Here is a 6391-nt window from a genome sequence, read left to right on the forward strand (position 1 = left end):
TTCAGAGTTCGATCCAGGCAGTGGACAGAGCATCGATATTCGTAGAATTTAAAGTAAAACATTATGAATATGTAACATAAAAATCATAAATTACTAAATATCTAATGTTTTCTTAAAATCTTCCATATTCACTATTTATCTGAGTATGCCCTCAGTGGTACAGCGGCATGTCTGCGGACTTACAATGCTAGAAACCGGGTTTCGATACCCGTAGTAGGCAGAGCACAGACAGCTCATTGTGTAGCTTTGTGCGAAATTACAAACAAATAATAAGTATTATTATTAATGTATTATTTATTATAAATCATGTTAGCTTATCTTTATAAAGAAAATATGATCCACACTCGAGTAAATCTTGTAGATCTTAATGTATATTATAAAAAGTATTTAATTTTTCAATTTCGTTTATTCAATTCAAAAGGAATTTAATCAATATATTCTTATCAATCAAATCACTAATATCCGGTTTACCTTGTGGTAATTATTGCCAGCATTCTTTTGGCTGTTTTATCTTACAACAAACACATCCAGCTGTCTAATTCAAATGTATAAGTTTATTTTAGCGCAAAGCGTCAAAATAGGCTATCTGAGCTCTGTCCGCTGTGAGGAGTCGAACGCTGGAATTTAGTGTTCTAAGTCTTTAACCTTACCCCTGACCCATCGGGGGGACATAGGTTTAATAAAAATAATCATTCAACTTCGACATTAACAATTTATAACAAATAACTTGAAAAACGACTGTTGGCACGTATTACTGAATTTCACATTACATTTTTGATATGTACTTGACTATTAAAACTACGGCTGTTTCAGTAATTAACACTGCGAATAGATTTAAGTGTCCAAAACTTACTTTGCTGGCTGTTGTACTTCTTAAAGCAAAAAACCCAGCTGTGGATGTACAGCTTTGTGTTAAAACACAAACAAGTGATCGAAGCTCAGATAAAATCAAGTACTTAAAAGACAAACATCTATAACAGTGTTTCTCAGCCGGATTTGCCAGACGACCTCTCATTATTATTGATGTTTCTTGGTGGAGTTTTTTATAGTTCATAACAAAGTTTACACGTGCACCTCTCAGACACTTCGAGGACTCGAAAAAGTACATTGATTCAACGCAGATAGCTCGTGACTCACCGTTTAAGAAACACTCATCTATAAGATGAGTTTAGCCTAAATGGTACCACCAAAAACGAATATAATGAAACTAGGTATATGTGAAGAAATGAACTTACTTGTTGCCTATTCATTATTTGATCCATGTTTATCAAATCTTATATACAGTAGGTATACTTGTAAAATCTTGTTTAATTTAAGGTCATTTCTCTTTCTCTACATTTATAAGTCACCTTTGAAGAACTCAAATCTTCAGTATGGCGTTTATCATTACGAGACAAGATAAACACTAAAACATGATATTTTTTGTTTAAATACTATGCTGTCTATTTAGAAACGACTGTTTATATCAAAGTGTGAAAATCGTCTTTTGTCATATTTCAAAGTGTTTAAATCTTTTATTTGTGATGGAAATGTGCAACAAACGTACAATAAGTGATCATAAAAAATATCCACGCTAATCTTATGTACACCCTACCCTATGTGTCTACCAATGAAAAGACAACTTGCCCAGTCGAAACAATAGTATGGCAACAAACAGGGGTGAACTTCTCAAAAAAGAAGTAGAGGTACTCAGCTGGGTGAAGTGGACCTGTTTTTGAAAAAGAAAAAAAAAGTCTACGTGTAAACATAAAAAAACGACAAAGCAGTTCAAATAATTCCCGGTACTAGTACCGCCTTAAAAATCAAGTTCCGGTACTCAGTACCGGTGAGTATCGGCAGAATTTCACCCCTGACTACAAATTAGAAATCACTGGGTCATCCTAGGCGGTAAAGTCGAGGAGAAGGGACCAGGCGAAGAATGAAACAGAAGACCCCAACGGCGGATCAGGCGGAGGGAATGTGCAACATGCTAAATGAAGGCTGCATCGGGAAAGCACTGCCAATCGTCTTGGTTGTCCATGCCATTGATACCGACCTGCCAAAATAGTCTGGTTAACGTCTGTGCCCCGTTATCCCCACTCTAAAAAAATTCATGCACAGGCTTCTCCTTGGGTCATAAACAAGTTGTGCGAGGAGCATGCGTCTGACCGTTCCCGTTGGCGTCGTATAGTCCATCGTGCGACAGAAACATTCGAAACTTATCAATGGGAAAACGAGAAGCAGAAGCGACATAAGAGGAAAGGGAAAGAAGCCAACTCTTCTTTGCAACAACATTTTCCTCTGAGCACTATCTGCCAGAGGTGTTTCAAACAATGTAAATCTCGAATTGGGCTGTTCAGTCACTTGAGAACACATTCATCCTAGGACACGTCGTCTTCGCTCGCGAAGGACTGCCGATGATGATCTAACGAATCTGAGACACTTTTGTAGTTACTAAACGATCAATGTCTTATTAAATTGTTTATTCGGTAGTTTATAATGCTAAGGACACACCGTTGAGTCACATACAAGATACATATTGTGCCCACGTAATGATGGAGAGAAGAAAAAATCGAGTCTTTTGTAGAAACACCATGCATTTAATAATTCTACTGTAGGTGTCAATAATAACCTACGTTCCCCCTCCACACTTCAATTCTGGTTCATCCCCGAACAAGACAGATTGCACAACCCATTTCAATATAAGTATCAGGTCAACCTGACACAGTTATGCCAAATGTGTAATGTACTCAAAACGTGCCAGTTGACACTGTTCCAACTTAAATAAGAATCAGAGTGTTTATTACATATAGATTTGCCATCCCTGTTGGAGTCCTAGATGCTAAAATAACTTGGATAAAAAGTAAGTTGTATTCGTCTCATGCCAGATGATAGACACAATGATGAAAAGCTATACGAACTGTCAAAGAACGATTGTTGTTGATTTTGGAGAGAATCATCCCCCCCCAAAAAAAAGATTAGATAAGATAATCATTGATAGGTCTCACAAGCTAACTGATTAGAAATACTTTGATATAACTGAACTGGTCAATTCTTAGTTTGATGATCTGTCCTCAAAATTCCATTTTCAGGAACACCAATAAAAACTGTGTAAGTTTAATTAGAGATTTTTGTCATTTAACTCTTTATTGGGTTATCTAATTCAATTCTACTTACAAGTGAGTTTTGAAAATATTTTTGCTGCAAAGAAAGCCTTGCACTTAACTTGTTCTGTTTTGATGAGTGATTTTGTTCCTTTTTATCTTGGATGTGTTCATATCACCAACCAAGAAGTGATATATAACCACGTGGATCCTCTTGCATAGCATCGTTAGGCATAGTGAAACGATGATGCTGTCATCCTAGTTTAAGATGGTTTGCATGCTTGCTGAAAATTACCAAATATGCATTACACAGGCGAAGTTCCACTATGTACAAGAAACATCTACTTCTCAAACTAGTGATGGTTGTATTCATATTTTTAGTCATTGGTCCAAGTCTTGCTGTTGGGCAAAATAACAGTGCAACTGGATACAACCACACGACATGTGGCTGCTTTGGATAGAAGACTTAGAGATGCTTTGGATTTCCTTCGTGAATTGGGTGTGAAACCTAGATGTCATTTTTTCTGTGAAAAACGCAACTAGAATCCTATAGAGGAAGGAATTCTTTCTTTCAAAGCTTATCACAAAGTTATTTTGGATATCAGAAGCAATAAATGATTGCATAAAATAATGGAAGCTACTGGTCATGACATGTACCAAGCTGCAAATTATGAGGGAATATTTTCTGCCACTTGCAACTGCTATTGTCCTGTTTTGATATAAATCATAGAAGCTGATTGTGCTATCGCATAATACTTTTAAAACTGGTAAAGCAACCAAACACACTCTAACAGATTATAGGGTTCAAAGCTTTAATACAAAAGTGATCGATGTGGCAAAATATTGAATACTAAACAAAATATAATTGTTCTTTAAAAATGACATGAAGACATCGTGTATTTAATAAGACATTGCTTAAATTCATAAAGTCTTATTATAGAAAGCAAGGGTGCTAAATAAAAGTTCTTAAAGAATAAATAAGTTGGTATTTTGTCACTCAGACATTGCCCTAATGAATATCGCCTTAGTATATGTGAAACTATTTAAAGATCTGGAGTCGAAGACTGGTATCGCCATCTTTCAACCCCACATCTTAACGTACCTTTCACATATCATATCATATCATATCTACAAAGAATGGTGAGAACAGCTTTTCATCCCACACCTAAGCGTATCCGTGACATATCCTATTTATGAAGAATGGTGAGACCAATCTTCAACCCCACATAATAACGTTCCTCTCAGATATCCTATCTACAAAGAATGATAAAATCAATTTTTATCTCACTTATTAACGTACCTGTCACATCCTTCAACCCTACATATTAACTGTCATATATTCTCCACTACCAACTGAACAAAATTCCATTGTAAATAAATCAGAAGCCTTGACAAGTACGTGGTAGAATGAGTTTTTTGTTTTTTTTTATCATGCGTTTCATAAAACAACCCCTGACTATTAGATGTGGCTATAAGTTTGTGATCCCTCACTTGAAAACCTTGTTATTATCTTGTTGTGATAACAGGAAATATGGCAAGCTATATCAAAATATGCTATTGTGTCGAAGGGCTCTCTTTCGTAACAATAGCACTTTGTGGTTGAAAACGCTGCTTCAGAATAAGTTGAGATGTGTTTTCAATGTGCTAAACAGTCGGTTGTGTATTTTTATCTTTAAGGTAGCTTTAATATGCGGAAACATCTGTTAGCTGAGTTCTTGCACAGATCTTAAAATATGACGTTGAAAAACGGAAACACTGGCACATGTAGATATGTAGATCTTGAAAGTCGAGTTGTTCAATACTTGAAAATAGCGTTGATAACTGGACCAATTGTTGGTTGAGATGTTGCAAAGGAAATATCTGCTGAAGCTTTTCGCGAGACACCAATCATAGTAGAACCGTCTGGAAAATGATCTTTCGGAAATAGTACAGCTTATAAAATGAGTCAGATCAACACAGGCCGGTAAGGCAATCACTGATTGGCAAGTCCTTAAGCCAATCAGGAAATGTCACAGACCTACTGAAGAATGTGTAGATTGTATAGAAATTCGTTTTGGCGGCAAAGGACAGGTTTATGTGTTTTAATATAGGTGGCTTTCAAAATATAAAGATGAAAGGTTGACAGACCATTTGCAATAATTTTAAACCTGTTATCCGTGTAGTTGTCAGCACAAGTCAGGTTCACTAGTAACTGCTGGCCAATCGCTGATTCACATTTTGGTGGTATAACTTTTGTTTTGCAGGAGCGACATGGTAAATTCTTTTTTTTTCACACTCTTATTTCTTATGGATGTGGGTACATGTTATTTAATTCTATCTTGCAGTCTTTGTGAAGTGCGACCTACGTATCCGCGCAATGGCACGAGAATTCATAAATAACCATACATTTCTGTGTGGTAGGTATCGCATCTTTGTGTGTTGCAGGCAACAGCTTACGTGTGGAATAAGCACAGCAGGGGTTCACTGCAGGAAGACATTTAGTAATGACCGTTTTCAATTATTTTTCAAATTTTGTTGAAATGTTATCAATTCATGGTAGTTTTAGGTAAACAGAACACTTGTTAGGACCAAATTTTGGGGCAGTTGAGAAGCTCGCAATTTTCCTTGAAGTAATTTGATTAGTGACGTTTTCTGGATACCCATTTTATAGTAATATAGTTTTAATTGTCTTCAATTCGAAATCTAGTTTACATTTTGAACAGATTACTAGGGCTCGATGGACTAAAGTAGCAATAATGTTTGTTTTGCGACTTTTAGGACTAAAAGAATCCCATCGTGTGTATTGTCCTGTAAAGGTAGGTTTCGTGTATATACTGGTGTTAAAACGAAAGTCATCTTTTTCAACTAAGACGTCTAGGAACGGTAAAGAGTTATGTTGTTCCTTTTCGAAAGTAAATTTGAGAGTCGAGTGCAACGAGTTTAGGTCTTGTATGAAACACTCACATTCCTGTTCAGTTTTTAAAATGACAAATGTGTCGTCTACATAGTGGAAGTAAACAGCTTTCTTTCATGGCGAATATTGAAGGATCTTCTTCAAATGTCGTGTGCTTTGGCTCTTTGTCGTTTAGCAATATCATTTTATCAATATTATTTCCCTTTAAAATGTCTTCTGTGCTGTATCATACTTTTGAATAGCAAACCAAATAAATTGGTGCTAAACATGTCACCTGTGGCATCACGGCTCGAACTTGTTACGACACATCATTGCACTAATATATACGAATCGTTCAAATAAAGCAAGATTAACCTTCTGTTTATGTATATTAATATATATATATATACAGCATAGTCACAAGTAAATAGACACC

Source organism: Limulus polyphemus, unplaced genomic scaffold (assembly GCF_000517525.1).
Source record: "Limulus polyphemus unplaced genomic scaffold, Limulus_polyphemus-2.1.2 Scaffold2162, whole genome shotgun sequence".
Classification (NCBI taxonomy): domain Eukaryota; kingdom Metazoa; phylum Arthropoda; class Merostomata; order Xiphosura; family Limulidae; genus Limulus; species Limulus polyphemus.